The 17364-nt window shown below is 36.1% G+C and overlaps 1 long non-coding RNA gene across 1 annotated transcript; it reads right to left on the bottom strand.

Moving 5' to 3' along the window:
* Nucleotides 1-6740: 6740 nt before the first annotated feature.
* Nucleotides 6741-17208, bottom strand: LOC141372922 (uncharacterized). Its single transcript, XR_012378446.1, has 3 exons — nt 17129-17208; nt 14606-14736; nt 6741-6824 (listed from the first exon to the last, which is right to left on the bottom strand). It is a non-coding gene; the product is annotated as an uncharacterized lncRNA (long non-coding RNA).
* Nucleotides 17209-17364: the final 156 nt, after the last annotated feature.

Below are 17364 nucleotides of genomic sequence, written 5' to 3'. Positions count from 1 at the left end.
TTAAAAATGTACAAATTCTTAATGGCCATGCATTTTTTATTAAAAAATTATATTTACCTCCAGATAATTTCCTTCTAGATATTAGGACAGCCTGTCTTGATAACAATCTATCAGTGTGAGGGGTTTTTAAATACGGTTTTCTGGAATAATTACTCACTGGTCTCATTATCTTCAATAGTTACGATTTCAAGAGATTGGGAATAAAGTACTATTTTTCTTTAAAAAAAACTAAACTGTTCATTATCAATTTATTGGACATCTAGTTCCTATGGTTGGAGCTAGATATGCAATAAAAGAAAGGAAGTAAAGTTCTAAAGGGTGTTACAGTGAAAAAGTTAGAGTTAGACTAACTTTTAGATTTAAAATAGACATATCACATTTTAAAAATCCTATGATTTGAACAACTGTCCCTGCAGATATATAGATGGTTAAATTTGGGAGAAACTGCTATATGGCTTTCATTCCCACTATTATTTGCTGAACACGTAAATTCAACAAAGTCTTAACAGGACAGTTTAGAAGAACAGTTTCATGTCATGTATATTTTTGCAAAAAAAAGCTTTTTAAAAATTAAATGTAGTCTATCATACATGTGAAGAGAATAGAGTTGTTAATTCATTATATTGATGATGTATTTTCGGCTTGTGTTATTTTACATATTTTCACTGATTAATGATATAATTAATATCTTCCTAGCAAATGAAACATCTTCTATATCCAGATTTACTTTCGAGACAGAAGAACATATTCTTATATCCTGAAATCTAATTCTTTTATATTTAATCTTCTATTCACAACACGTTTCAGTTACAAAATCAGGTTTATTTGATCTTATAAAACTGATTAAATGTCACAGATAACCATAGGTAGAATTTACAAAATACAGCTTCCTTCACTTTCTGCTCAAGGGAGCCAGCCCTGTCCTTCAGTTGCTCCATAGTCTAGTCTAGTTATTGTAGCTAGAAGTAAATGGTTATTCCCTGGTGGGAGATTTAATCTTTTCAGGGAGAAATAAAATATTTCTTTGCTTATACAGGTTCAAATAGCTTTGTTTCCCACAAGATTTATAAGACAGATTTTTTATAATTTTTTATTGTTATGTTAATCACCACACATTACATCATTAGCTTTTGATGTAGTGTTCCATGATTCATTGTTTGTGCATAACACCCAGTGCTCCACGCAGAATGTGCCCTCTTTAATATCCATCACCAGGCTAACCCATCCCCCCACCCCCCTCCCCTCTAGAACCCTCAGTTTGTTTTTCAGAGTCCATCAAGACAGATATTTTTGATGCTATTAATCACACACTAAATTTGCTTATATTTCAAAAACAAAATTGGCTTGGGATTTTCTTATGTTACCATTAAGGAATCATTAGGCTGTGTATCACAGAGTAAATATGCACATTTTCCATAAGAAAGGCCTCTAGTCTTCCAGGATATCTATTCCCATTCATTGTTATTCTCAAATTGATTGTATGGGATTTTCCCTATTGCGTGCTCAATGCATAAACCTCACACACAAATCTGAGCATGACTTAAAAAGTAAACCAATTTTTCTGTTTCTTAACTGGTGTCCTAACCAATCAAACACAAAGTTCTCTGATTATAATGTTCAAACAGGGACAGATACAGATAAAATTATGACTTAAGGCAATGCTCATTTTTTAATGCCTCTTTACCTCATCCCTGGAACCATGCTTTCTATTTTCTACAGCCCCAACAAACAAATCATTAATCCAACTGGCCACTCTCACAAAAGCACCTGAGTGTAACGGACTTTGCAGGGTCATTGTTTATCAAATGTGTATGCCCTTTCTCCCAGTCCCTTAGGGTTCTACTGTCCCAGGAGAATCTCATACTAATCGGGTTGACACTAGTTTTTGGAAGAGCCCCCAAGCCATTGCCATATTTATTAAAGCCTACTAAAAATAAAATCAGTGTACTTCTGAAACTCTAAATTGTTATGGAAATATAAGCAACCATTGTCTTAGTCTATTGGCTTTCTTTAACAAACTACAAGAGACTGCATAGCCTATAAATAGAAATTTATTACTCTTAGTTCTGTAGGCTGGAATTCCAAAATCAGGATGCCAGTAGGTGAGGGCCCTCTTCCAGGTCACAGACTTGGGGTTGTATCCTCACATGGCAGGATCAGTGAGAGATCTAAATGGATCCCCTTTTATAAGGGCACTAACCCCTTCATAAGATCTTCACCCTCATGACCTAAACACCTCGCGAAGGCCCCACTTCCTAAAACTATCACCTTGGGGATTAGGTTTCCGAAACATGAACTTTGAGGGCACACAAACACTCAGACCATAGCAGCCACTGCTGTTGTTGTTAATTCAACAACAATCATTATTTATTGAGTGCCTACTATGTGCCAGTCACTTTTCTAAGTGATTAGAATACATCAGTGAACTAACTACCAAAAAAAATCTGATTTCACCTTGCCATTTGCAACAACATGGATGGACCTAGAAGTATTATGCTAAGTAAAATAAGTCAGATAGATAAAGACAAATAATATATGATTTCATTTGTGTAATCTAAAAAATAAAACAAATGAACAAACAAACAAACAAATAAAAACAGATCCATAAATACAGAGAATAAACTGACAGCTGCCAGAGGGGAGGAGGTGGGGAAATGGGCAAAATGGGTGAAGCGAAGTGGGAAATAAAGGCTTCCAGTTATGGAATGAATATATCACAGGGATGAAAAGTACAACACGGGGAATACGGCCAATGGTATTAAAATAGGATAGTATGGCTACACTTGTGGTGAGCACAGTGTAACATATCAACTTGTCAAATCACTATGTTGAACACCTGAAGGTAATGTAACATTGTGTGTCAACTACACTTCAATTTTTAAAAATTAAATCATTTTTTAAATCTCTGATTTCTTTTTGCCAGAAACAAAATAAATAATAAACATAGTAAACAAGTAAATTATACATGTCACAAACGCCCTGGTGAATACAAGAAGTGCAGATTCTAGGGAACAGAAGTGTAAACTGAAGACTAAAGAATGAGATTTAATTTTAAATGGGACAGTCAGGCCTCATTCAGAAGGTGACATTTGAACAAAGATTTGAAGGAAATGAGCCCTGAAGATGTATAGGAGTGTTACAAGCAGAGGAAACAGATGGTAAAGGCCCTAAGGTTTGAGAGTTCTCAGTAGGATTGAAGATACATAGGCATTAGGCTGGAAAAAAAGTGGATGAGGTCAGAGAACATACAGGGAACTGGTTTATACAGAGCCTGAGAGGCCATTGTAAGGAATTTGGTTTTTATTCTGCATGAAATGGGGAGTCATTGAACAGTTTTAAGCAGAAAAGTGGCCTGATCTGATTTATGATTTAATAAGATTACTGTGGGTACTTTGAGAAGGATATACTGTGGAGGCAAGAGTGGAAGCACCAAGACCAGCTAGGAGACTACTGCAATAATACAGACAAAAAACAATGGTGGCTAAATTAGACTAGGCTGGTGGCAATAGGAATGGTGAGAAATGGTCAGCCTCTGGATGTATGTAGAGCCAATATGATTTTCTAAAGGAATAAATGTGGGGTGGAATTAAAAAAAAAAGAATCAAGGATGAGTCTAAGATTTTTGGCTTGACAAGGAGTTTTTGAAAGGATGGAGATGTCATAAACTGTTACTCTGCAGGCTTCAAAAGTTGCCTCATTACCAGGGTCTGGAAGAAATTTTGGCTATTGTTTCTTTTCTTTCTTTTTTAAAAATTTAAAATTTTTAATTTTTTAAATTTTTTAATTTAAATTCAATTAATTAACATATAGTGTATTATTAGTTTCAGAGATACAGTTCAGTGATTCATCAGCTTCATATAACACCCAGTCCTCATTACATCACATGCCCTCTTTAATGTCCATCACCCAGTTACCCCATCCCCCGATACCACCTCTCCTCCAGCAATCCTCAGTTTGTTTCCTATGATTAAGAGTCTCTTATGGTTTGTCTCCCTCTCTGATTTTGCCTTGTTTTATTTTTTGGCTATTTTTCTTAGCTAGCTTCTCATCTCAAACAACATAAGGAAGAGTTGATTCTACATGTAGAAAAGGTATCTATGTGGAATAATTTCTAAGGTGCCAGGAAGGTACAGTGCCCTCCAAAATACCCCACCCTTTGTTTGTATCTGGAATCTAAATTGTTAGAATTTTTCTTAAAAGTTTTGAATACTATCAAAACGTGAATGATCCCAAAGACAGATGCCATTTAAGTTGTTACCAATCAAAAAATACGTTTACACCTTTGTATGCAAGAGTTATCAAAGAAACATAGAAATATAGAGCTGGAAAGGGCCTTCTCAATGGTTATAGTTTAAAAATAAGTAACCCAAGGGGTGCATGGGTGGCTCAGCTGGTCGTGTCCAACTCTTGGTTTCAGCTCAGGTCATGACCTCAGGGTCTTGGGATCTGGCTCCACACTCAGCACGGAGTCTTCTTGAGATTCTTTCAACCTTCCTCTCTCTCTGCTCCTCCCTCCACTCGCTCTCTTTCTCTCTCTCTCTCTCTCAAATAAATAAATAAATAAATAAATAAATAAACAAACAAATAAATAAATAAAATCTTTAAAAAAAATAAGTAACCTGAGAGACAAATTATGTGACTTGTATATGTTCATAAAACTCTTTGGGACAAGATATGAGATTGTAATCCAAGTCTCCCTGTTCCTAGTTCAGTGCTTGTTTTGTGTAGATTTGATGGAGGAACAGAATGAGTAGTGCAGAATGAATCCCTATTTGAGAAGACAGTGGTGCTGAAGGCAGGAATGGACACCAAACGCAAGACAAGAATTGTAAGTTGCACAGCTTGAACATACACAACACATATATGTCAGTTATACCTCAACAAAGCAGTTAAAAAATAAACACAAAAGAGTAAATAAAAATTCCTCCATTGACTCTCCATCTCTTAGTGTATCTCTCTCCACTTACAACCAACTCCTAAAAAATAAACTCTACACTGAATAACCATTTCTCTTCACTTATTCACTCTTGAGCCCATTGTAAGTAAGTCCCCCCTTCACCACTACTTAAACTTTTCAATGACCCCTTAAAAGATCCCTGGGATCTTTTTAGTTCTCTGCATACTTGATCTCTCGCCAGTGTTTCAGTGCTGCTAATTCTTCCTCAACAATAAAATTCTTTCCTCACTTGGTTTCTGTGACTTTATGCTTTTTGGGTTTCCCATCTTAACCATTCAGCCCACATATTCTCTACCTCCTTTGCAGCTCTTATTCCTACATTTGCTCTTTAAATAGTGGTGTTCCCCAGGATTCTAATCTTGGTCTTTATCTCTTTCTATTTTATAAGCTGTCTTAGAGTGATTCTATCCTCTTGATTTCTTCTACCCCCTATGGGCTCATTTCTCTTTCTAGGCCAGACTTTTTCTCTAACCCCATTCTCATGTAGTCATTCATTTAATCATTCAACTCATCTAAATCACGTGCCCCTTACGTGCATATCTATCCAGAGGCATCTGAAATTCAACAAGACTGAAACTGAAATCATCTTACTGTCCAAACTGTACCTGCTGATGTACTCCCTTCCTTTATAAGAGACAGTACCCAACTCATAGATGCTCCCCTTCTCTCCATTCCTCCTGATACTGCCTTAATCCAAGGCCTTACCATATCTGAGCTCAACAGCTGCAGTGCTGTTCTAATGGTCTATCTCAAGACTCCCATCCATTCCATTCTCAATAGCATAACTAAAATTGCCTGATACACAAATCTAACCATATCATTTCCCTGACTGAAATCATTATATGCCCCCCATGTTGACAATGGAGTAAATTCCAAATGCCTTATCCAGGTATAAAATGTTCCAAATAAGGAAACTCTTGGCTACTCCCCCATTTTACTTCACTTCTTGCTCTTCCCTCACCACTTCTTCACTTTCACTTTTCATTCCATTTATGTCCAGTAGTCTGCAATTTCTTCAAATAACCCAATCTGCTTTACATTTCCAGGACTTCATACTTAAGATGCTCTTTTTACTTGAGGATACCTTATCTCCTTGTCTACCTGGAACATACCCATTAATTCTTCAACATTCAATTATCCTTTCCTCTATGAAGCAATTTCTAACCATCCCAACAAATAGGGTTTGTCATTCACTCATCTGTGCCCTCACACTAATCTGTACTCTATCATAGCACATACAAAAGTTCCTCACACTATACTTGACATATGTCCATCTTTTCTTACTAGACAGTGAGAAAATTGGCAAGGATTCTACCTCATTCAACTTTATATTCCCCAAAATTTGTTAAAAACCCTCATTAATTACCCTCACACAGTTTTGTAAGATTTTCACTAAGCAGAATTTATCATATGTAGTTTTTTTTAAAAAAAGGATTCCTGCATATGTGGTATCATTATCCAAAGAAATAAATATTGAATTATATACTTTCAAGAACCAAGGCAGATATGAGAAGATATTTTAGACATGGAGGAGTCGGGTTTGGGGGTGGTGATTTCTGTACCCTTTAAATTATTCTCACATTACTATTTTTCCAACTGTGTCTGAGCAGGATACATCTGCCTCAAGGACTTCATAAATTTTCCTTCACATTGTATTAGCAATAAGATGGCAGAGAAGTCAACACTGTACAGAGATTGGCCTCTATTCTGACATTTTCTGTGGATTATTTGAAACCTCATCCAAACCAGCAAAGCTTCTCATAACTTTCAAGCAGGGTCTCTACCAAGCCACAGAATTTTCCTTCAAAGTATGGGTGATGACAATTTTCCTAAGACTTGATCCCACAGTAGGAAGGCACTCATGTTTCTACAAGAAATAGAAGGATATTAAATTATAAGGAGTTCAGACTAAGTTAGAAAACCTGTCAAGATTGACATTGTGGTAACTGCCACAAGTGATTTTAGTGTTTTTTTAAACACTCTGAAACAGCAATGGGACCCATAAGAGATAACAGCAATAAAACATTTTATGTTCCTTCCATGTAGTTACATTTATTTCTAATTAGAAAATAAAGCATATGGTACACGGAATCTAGAAGCAAGGTTTATTTACATCTACAAACCTAGTTTTTTCCCATTATTCATTTCAACATTTTGAATTTTCTAATGATTGTACAGCCAGAAGTCACTACAGAAATATTCCGTTATATCTCCTTTAAGTGTGCAGCATAAAAAGGATGAGGATGATGAAAAACTTAACTAAAACTGGTCCTTTAGAGTAGAGGAACTTCAATAAACTTGAAGAGTTTTCTATGCATATCTGTATTCAAAATGATTGAAAACACACATTCATAAATATTCTATTTTACATAAGAAGATGCCTCTTTTGTAATCAGGGCAATAAACATTGATGATTTAAATTTATTTTAAATACCTGATTAAATATTTCATTTCTGCCAACACATCCATTATGAATTACCCTCATTAATGATAGAAAACTTGTACTTTTCAGTTTGATTTTAATATATCACACTCATCTGGAAAGAAACTAAAGAAATATTCTGCACAGGAGAAAATAGTCCTATTGAAGCAATAGGACTCCTTCATTGGTTTCTGGTCAAAACAGGAAAAATACTACCTCCCACCCCTTTGTCAAGCAAAACATAGAAAACAGCCCTTTGTTCAAAATATTAGGCAATGCATTATAGATAGCTATTGTTATAATGTTTGGCTAAAAATTTCTTCTACATAGATAATCATCTTTCAAAGGATCAAAATACAATGAAATATATAATACCTATTTGACTACAAATGAATCATTTTTTATTAAGGTCAGTTCAAATTGTTAAAATTTTTCAATGATCACTCTTTTTCTTCAGTTTTATTGAGATATTGACAAATATAATATATATATTTAAGGTGTACATCCTGATGATTTAATATACATATACATTGTGAAATGATTACTATAATCAAGTTAATTAGTGTAGTTACACAGTTACTATATTTTTGATAGTGAGGACACTTGAGATCAACTCTCTTAGTAAACTTGAAGTATACGATACATTATTCATTATAATCGCCATACTGTACATTAGATTTCCAGAACTTATTCATCCTGCACAACTGAATCTGTAAACTCTTTGAACATCTCCCCATTTGTCCCATTTCTCACTCCTGGAAAACACCTTTCTTTTTTTTTAAGATTTTTTTTATTTATTGAGAGAGATAATGATAGAGAGAGGCATGAGAGGGGGGAGAGTCAGAGGGAGAAGCAGACTCCCCACTGAGCAGGGAGCCCGATGTGGGACTCGATCCCGGGACTCCAGGATCATGACCTGAGCCGAAGGCAGTCACTTAAAACAACTGAGCCACCCAGGCGCCCTGGAAAACACCTTTCTACTCTCTGCTTTTATGAGTTCAAATATTTTAGATTCCATTTATAAGTAAGATCATACAGTATTTGTCTGTGTCTGGCTTATTTCACTTACCATAATATCTTCCAGGTTCACCCATGTTATTGCAAATGGCAAAATCTTCTTCTGTTTTAAGGCTGTGTATACACACACACACTTACGTTGTTTTCATATATCAGATATTGTGCATAATTGTGCAATGAATGTAGGGATACAGGTATCTCTTTGAGATACTGGTTTAATTTCTTTTGGATATATACCTAGAAATAGTATTGCTGGATCATACGGTAGTTCTATTTTGAATTTTTTGAGCAACCACCATACCATTTTCCATAATGGTTGTACTAATTTACATTCCCATCAACTGTACCAGGGTTCATTTTTCTCCATATCCTTGCAAACACTTATTATCTTTTATCTTTTTGATAATAACCATTCTAACATGTGTAAGATAATATTTCATTGTGGGTTTGATTTTTATTAATCTGATGATTAGTGATGCTGAGCATTTTTTCATATACCTGTTGGCCATTTGTATGTCCTCTTGAGAAATAGCTATTCAAGTCCTTAGTCCATTTTGAATTGGGTTATTTGGGTTTTTTGCCGTTGAGCTGTTTGAGTTCTTTATATATTTTGGATATTAATCTCTTACCAGATTTATGGTCTGTAAATATTGTCTCCTATTGTGTATGTTTCTTTTCCACTTTTGATTATTTCCTTTGCTGCGCAGAAACTTTTTAGTTTGATGCAATCCCACTTGTCTATTATGCTTTTGTTACCTGTGCTTTTGGTGTCATGTTCAAAAAAATCATTGCCCAGACCAATGCCAACAAAAATTTTCCCTATGTTTTTATCTAGTAGTCTTTCAGTTTCAGGTCTTCTTTTTATTTATTTATTTTTTTAAATTTTTTATTGTTATGTTAATCACCATATATTACATCATTTGTTTTTGATGTAGTGTTCCATGATCCATTGTTTGTTCATAACACCCAGTGCTCCATGCAGAATGTGCCCTCTTTAATACCCATCACCAGGCTAACCCATCCCCCTACCCTCCTCCCTTCTAGAACCCTCAGTTTGTTTTTCAGAGTCCATCATCTCTCATGGTTCATCTCCCCCTCTGACTTACTCCCCTTCATTCTTCCTCTCCTGCTATCTTCTTCTTTTTCTCTTTTCTTAAAATATGTTACATTATTTGTTTCAGAAGTACAGATCTGTGATTCAACAGTCTTGCACAATTCACAGCGCTCACCGTAGCACATACCCTACCCAATGTCTAGCACCCAGCCACCCCATCCCTCCCACCCCCAACCACTCCAGTAACACTCAGTTTGTTCCTGAGATTAAGAATTCCTCATATCAGTGAGGTCATATGATACATGTCTTTCTCTGATTGACTTATTTCACTAAGCATAACACCCTCCAGTTCCATCCACGTCATTGCAAATGGCAAGATCTCATTCCTTTTGATGGCTGCATAATATTCCATTGTGTATATATACCACCTCTTCTTTATCCATTCATCTGTCGATGGACATCTTGGCTCTTTCCACAGTTTGGCTATTGTGGACATTGCTGCTATAAACATTGGGGTGCACATACCCATTCGGATCCCTACATTTGTATCTTTGGGGTAAATACCCAGTAGTGCAATTGCTGGGTCATATGGTAGCTCTATTTTCAACTGTTTGAGGAACCTCCATACTGTTTTCCAGAGTGGCTGCACCAGCTTGCATTCCCACCAACAGTGTAGGAGGCTTCCCCTTTCTCCACATCCCCGCCAACATCTGTAGTTTCCTGACTTGTTAATTTTAGCCATTCTGACGGGTGTGAGGTGGTATCTCATTGAGGTTTTGATTTGGATTTCCCTGATACCGAGCGATGTTGAGCACTTTTTCATGTGTCTGTTGGCCATTTGGATGTCTTCTTTGGAAAAATGTCTGTTCATGTCTTCTGCCCATTTCTTGATTGGATTATTTGTTCTTTGGGTGTTGAGTTTGATAAGTTCTTAAAGATTTTGGATACTAGCCCTTTATCTGATATGTCATTTGCAAATATTTTCTCCCATTCTGTCGGTTGTCTTTTGGTTTTGTGGACTGTTTCTTTTGCTGTGCAAAAGCTTTTTATCTTGATGAAATCCCAATAGTTCATTTTTGCCCTTGCTTCCCTTGCCTTTGGCGATGTTTCTAGGAAGAAGTTGCTGCGGCTGAGGTCGAAGAGGTTGCTACCTGTGTTCTCCTTTAGGATTTCAGGTCTTCTTTTTAATTCTTTAATCCATTTCTAGTCGATTTTTTTTGTATATGGTGTGAGAGAAGGGTCCAGTATCATCCTTTTCCATGTGGTCCAAAACCATTTATTGGAGAAAGTATCTTTTCCTCATTATGTGTTCTTAGTACGCTTGTCAAAGATCAGTTGACCATAGATGTACAGATTTATTTCTGGGCTCTCTATTCTGTTACATTGATCTATATGTCTTTTTTATGCCAGCAACATATTGTTTTGACATATCTTTGTAATATATTTTGAAACCAGGAAGTGTGATGTCACCAGCTTTGTTTTTCTTGTTCAGGATTGCTTTAGCTATTCAGGGTCTTTTGTGGTCCCATATTAATTTAGGATTGTTTTTTCTATTTCTGTAAAGAATGCCATTGGGATTTTGATAGGGATTACACTGAATCTATAGATGGCTTTGGATAGAATGGACACTTTAACAATGTTCAATCAATGAACATATAATGTCTTTCATTTATTTGTATCTTCTTTAAATTCCTTCACCAGTGTTTCATACTTTTCAGTGTACAAGGCGTTTCCCTTCTTGGTTAAGTTTATTCTAAGTATTTTATTCTTTGTGTTGCTATTGTGAATGGGATTGTTTCCTTGATTTCCTTTTTGGATGGTTTCTTGTTTTGTGTATAGAAATGTGACTGATTTTTGATATTGATTTTATATCCCTCAACTTTACTAAATTAATTTATTCTAAGTTTTTGTTGTTGAGTTTTTAGGGTTTTCTACATATATGATCATACATCTGTTAACAGATCATTTTATTTCTTCCTTTCCAATTTGGATGCCTTTTATTTCTCTTTTCTTGTCTCACTGCTCTGGCTAGAATTTTCAATACTATGTTAAATAGAAGTGGTGAGAGTGGGTATTCTTGCTTTGTGCTGGATTCTCAAGGGAAATCTTTTAGTTTTTTCCCCATTAAATATGGTGTTAACTGTGGGGTTTTTTTTTTCAGATGGCCTTTTTTGTGTTGAGGTAAGTTTCTTCTGTATTTATTTCCTTGAAAGCTTTAATAATAAATGGATGTTAAACTTCACCAAATGCCTTTTCTGCATCTATTGAGAACATATAATTATATGTTTATTATATTAGTAGTAGTAGTATATATTATTATCAGGTTGTTTGAGATTTTTCTTGTTTCTTAATACAGGCACTTATTGCTATGAACTTCCCTCTTGGAACTGCTTTTGCTGTATCCCATAAATTCTTATTTGTTGTATTTCCATTGTCATTTGTCTCAAGATATTTTTTTATTTCTCTTTTGATTTCTTCTTTGAACCATTGGCTGTAAGTAGCATGTTGTTTAACCTCCACATATATTTTAATTTTTCAGTTTTCTTCTCTTATACTATTGTGGTCAAAAAAGATGCTTGAGGGGCACCTGACCAGTCAGTTAAGCGTCTGCCTTCAGCTTAGGTCATGATCTCAGGGTCCCAGGTCCGAGCCCCATGTTAGGCTCCCTGCTCAGTGGGGAGGATGTTTCTCCCTCTCTATCTTCTACTCCCCCTGCTTATGCACTCTCTCTCTCACTCTCTCTTGCTGAGTCAAATAAATAAATAAAATCTTTTTTTTTTAAAGATGCTTGATATGATTTCAATCTTCTTAAATTTATTAAGACTTCTTTTGTGGCCTAATATGTGATCTGTCCTAGAGAATGTTCCATTTGCACTTGAGAAGAATGTGTATTTTGTTATTTGTGGATGGAATGTTCCTCTTTATATCTGTTAAGTTCATCTGGTATAATAGGTCATTTAAGGCCAATATTTTCTTATTGATTTTCTGTCTAGATGATCTATTCATTGATGTAAGTGGGATATTAAAGTTCCCTGCTATTATTTTACTGCTATTTCTCCCTTTAGGTCTGTTAATATTTGCTTTCCATATTTAGGTGTTCCTCTGTTGGGTGCATAAATATTTATAAATGTTATATCCTCTTACTGGATTGACCTCTTTAATCATCATGTAATGCCCTTCTTTGCCTCTTAATACAGTTTTTGTTTTAAAGTCTATTTTGTCTGCTACCCCAGTATAACTACCCCAATTTTCTTGGTTTCCATTTGCAAACAATATCTTTTTCCACCCCTTCACTTTTAGTCTGCGTGTGTCCTTACATCTGAAGTGAGTCTGTTGTAGGCAGCATATAGATGAGTCTTGTGCTTTTACCCATTCAGCCACTCTGTCTTTTGATTGGAGAATTTAGTTCATTTTCATTAAAGTAATTATTGATATCTATGTACTTATGGCCATTTTGTTAAAAGCTTTCTTCCTTTGAGATTTGATGACTTTCTTCAGTGATCTCCTTATCTCTTGTGTTTCTAATATAGGTTTCCGTTCTGTGGTTACCATGAGGCTTACACAGCTATAACAACTTATAGCTATCACATTCCAAATCACATTCTAGAGCTCTACAGTTTTACTTCCCCACCATTTTTTATATCATCTTACATCTTTTTTATCTTGTGTCTTAATTATTATTGTTACAGTCCTTTATCAGATGGGTCTTTTGCAAATATGTTTTCCCAGATTGTGGCCTGTCTTCTAATTCTCTTGATACTGTCTTTTGCAAAGCAGAAGATTTTATTTTTAATGAAGTTCAGCTTATCAATTACTTGTTTCATGTACATGCCTTTGGTGTAGTATCTAAAAAGTTATCACCATACCCAGGATCATCTAGGTTTTCTCCTATGTTATTTTCTAGGGGTGTTATAATTTTGCATTTTGCATTTAGGTTTGTAATTCATTGAGAGTTAAGTTTTGTAAAAGTAATTTTGGTATTTCTAAGGTATGATACAGGTTTCTGGGATTGGAGTCCTAGTTTACAACATCATGGCTATAGGAACTAAGGGTTTGGTTTATATGAGCTTGCTTTTTAACCATCCAGGAATCAGGTCATATGTTGGAGATTATCTGCTCAAGTGGTTCCCAAACATCTCTCTTTAAATTGGTTTCACTAGAATGAGATGGTTAGATAGTTGGGTTTGTTGTTTAAAAATTAACTCTCAGGAGCAAATAGTCAAAATAGGGGTATTATGGCACGTGGACATGATTGATCATTATATGCTATTACTGTGGAGTATTTAAGGTTTTAAGTATTTAAGTTTATTTAAGGGCTCAAAGAGGGACTCAAAACTTTAACAGAATTTAAAGGAGATGGTACTCAGACTACTTTTGCCATTGTTTCAAGAACTGACCTAAACAATACACCAGTGCTAACATTTGAGCATGGTGCTACCCTTCTAGTGGATGGAAGCTTTGGAAAGATTCTTTATCCTCTGGCAAGTATCACTTTATGTTAACTATACTATGACCAAGCTTGAGATTTTAGATTCATTCTGAAAGTGTTTCATAACTACTTTTGTATTTTACAATGACATATAATAGTAACCCTTGAGGGCGCCTGGGTGGCTCAGATGGTTAAGCGTCTGCCTTCGGCTCAGGTCATGATCCCAGGGTCCTGGGATCGAGTCCCGCATCGGGCTCCCTGCTCAGCGGGGAGCCTGCTTCTCCCTCTGCTTCTCTCTCTTTCTCTCTCTCTCTGTCTCTCATGAATAAATAAATAAAATCTTTAAAAAAATAGTAACCCTTGAAATATTCAAAAAACATTGAATTTGTATTTTTTAAAACTGCATAATAAATATTACTTAAGTCATAAACATCAATAGAATCAGCGACAATATTCCTGTTGCTCAATGCCTACAGGCCACATTGACAAAACTGGCTGGAAAAAAAACTTAGAAAAAAGTAACAATTGGGAATGGAGAATGGGAGGGGCTGGGAAAGGGACTAATGATACGGATTATGTCATTTTCATTGAGAAACACTAAATACACTGTCACATCTTTCCTTACCCAACAGACTCAGCTTCAACCTTCTCCTTGTTTTTACCTAGTTTATAAGTATTGCTTTATTAACAACCAAAACAAATACTTAGAAAGGAATGGTGAATTACCTTCTCCTTATGTCATAAGTTCATGTCCAATGCAGCATTTTGTGTACCAATTATAAATTTTGCCTTACTTGAGGCAGAAGGGACACAGCTTGAATTTTCAGTTTTCAGGTTGAGTTTGCAGCAGGAGAAACCTGCAAATCATCATGGAAAAATTAAATTGAAAATTAAATAATTAAACCTATCCACAGCTATCCTGAGGAAAATCCATGAAGATTTGTGTTTGGGTCACACACCTCCTGCCCCTCAACATATACTACTCATGCTACAGCAAAACATGCCCAATCCCTTTGATACCAATTGGCATCACTCCCTCATGTGCAGCTGATCACCCCTGCCAGCACCAATTTTGTTAAGACTGTGTTTCTTTCTTCCACTCTCTGTTAAAACTACACACATTTTAACAATGGCTTTGGGCATTGCAATTCACTCTGGAATAATGACTTTACCCTTTCATTTTTGTCAGGAGGAGAAAAAGCAGTCCCAGGACAGGTTGGTAGTAGAGGAAATGGCAACAAAGAGTCATCTTTGGCAAGCCTCAGTCATACTGAGTGGCCATCATTTTCACTTTTAGAGAGCAAAAAGTAAGTAGAATATGGACTAAACTTCTCAAGCAATTTTATCAATGTTCTATTAAAGGAAAAAACAGTCCTGGACCTGACTGATCCTTATTGTTGATATACACAGCCCTGTATCACCAAATAATTACAAACGTTCTGCCTTCATTTTTCCCATGCCAACCTAGGAAGTTTGGTGACAAATTGCTTATTTTTATTTGATAGACAAATATATGACTTAGTAATAAGAGGCAACAGCCTAAACAGAGTAGTCAAGAGGAGTTCTATGTCCTCTTGTCTCTCAGAGCTAAACAGTGGCAAATCATCAAATTTCTCTGACTCTAAGAGTCCTCTTCTGTAAAATGAGAATTTTAAATATCTCACATTATCATTTTAAGAATCAAATAAAAAAATGAACATGAAAGGGCTTTGCAAAACAGAAAGTTCTACTCATTTATCATCAGTTATCCTGTTTCTACCCAGAAAGGGAGTTAAATTTGCATTAATTCACCTATTCGCTCTCAACCAGTCCTCCTCCTTAAGAACAACTTCTTCATTTCCAAAAAGATGACTTGAGTTAGGGTGCGGCTATAATAAAGCTACTTTTCCCGAAAGGAACTGAATGTATAGCTTTGGCCTAGTGAGACCATCGGGAACAAGTGGTCTGACTCTCATCACATTTATAGTTTTAAGAGGAAGCAGTTGAACTCTATGAACACTGGGTGGTTCACTTATTAGTTTATATCTTGGTTATACTTGTGAGATGGTATTAGATCATTAGGATCTAATAATAGATGGATGAACTCAGTTTTGTCAGGGGCTAACAGGTGTTTCACAGCTGGGAGCTTCCAGAGAGCTTAGGTGCAAAAATGAACCATGTTTTCTAAAATTAGCTCTAGTTATTCTAACATTGAAACACACTACTCCATAGAGAAATTTTCCAAAGAATATACAGGGCACTCACTCTGCAAATATAGGACTGAACACACCATTGGAATATTCAAGAGGAAGTACTGTTAAGTACAGAGTCAGAGTATACGGAATTCCATCTCTGTAGTTGAAATTGCATCTCTGCACACTTACAACTGCATCTGTAGTTTACTATTTTGCATAGGCTAACAATAATTATGTCTATAGAGATTAATTACCCCAATTAAGGTGAAGGAAGATTTAACGATGCTGTGTTTATTTTTAATATTTTTGCCTGGCACCAGCTGGACTCAGTCAAACTATGAGCTTAATTCTCTGCTCCAATGGTAAGAAGTGACATGAACTATCAAAGATAACCTTTTACAGCTCGATATACATTTAAAGGCTTTTCAAATTGCACTTCCAAAAGAAAGAGTCCATCCTCTTGTACTTAGTAACACGACCGGTTCTCCCTTGAAGGACTCTGCTTGCCCATTGCTCCAGCATTAGTATTATTTTTAAACTTGCCTCATGAAGCCTGGGATAAGATAACTGATTTCCACCAAATTTTACAGGGTTTAGTTTATGTAAACGGCTTTTTTCAGGCTTAGAGGTCTGTGATGAAGTTCTGTATTGGTTAGGATATGGACCTCTTTGAACTGTCTCTGCAACTACAACGGATGTTCTCTTAGGCAAGAACTTACTTTTGTGCTTCTGAGATCACACAAGCCGAGAAGCCCCTTTTCAGCATAATGCTGAATCCTTATTAGGTACTCATTAATCATTGAGTGCCTGATGTTTCCTGGGGGTCATTTGACAAGTTTTTGGCCCTGAAGCCTCTCAGAGTTATCCCAAAGTTAACTAAACGGACTCTCTCCATTCATGAGAAAGAGGCTACCTCTCGGCGAGGAAAAAAAAAAAAAAGATATTGGAAGGCCAGCCTCAGCACAGTACATGTAGTTTTTCTCTCCTCCTTCTCTCCTCTTAAACTGTTTACTCACATTTCCCTGAAATGTCTTTTAAAAATAACTTTTCTGAGAGAGAGAAGCTTCATCCGTACCCCGTTAGCTGCTGCTTTCAAGTAATAAAAAGGGTGCGTCGGCAGAACGCTCTTCCGCCTGTTTACTAAAACCACCAACCACTCCCACCACTTGCTTCAAGCGGAGTTCCGCCCCTTCTAAGGAGCCTTGCCCACACCTAATATCTGCTTAGACCCCCGCCTCCTCCTTAAAGCTTCCAGCCAATCCTGTACTCCTAATGTCGTGGGGCAGCGCTATCGCGAGATTCCAACTGTAC

This window comes from Callorhinus ursinus, unplaced genomic scaffold (assembly GCF_003265705.2).
Source record: "Callorhinus ursinus isolate GAN/ISIS: 27379988/994484 unplaced genomic scaffold, GSC_fseal_2.0 scaffold6, whole genome shotgun sequence".
Lineage (NCBI taxonomy): Eukaryota > Metazoa > Chordata > Mammalia > Carnivora > Otariidae > Callorhinus > Callorhinus ursinus.
Note: the sequence above shows the minus strand (reverse complement) of the source record. Positions and strands in the feature narration are given on the sequence as shown.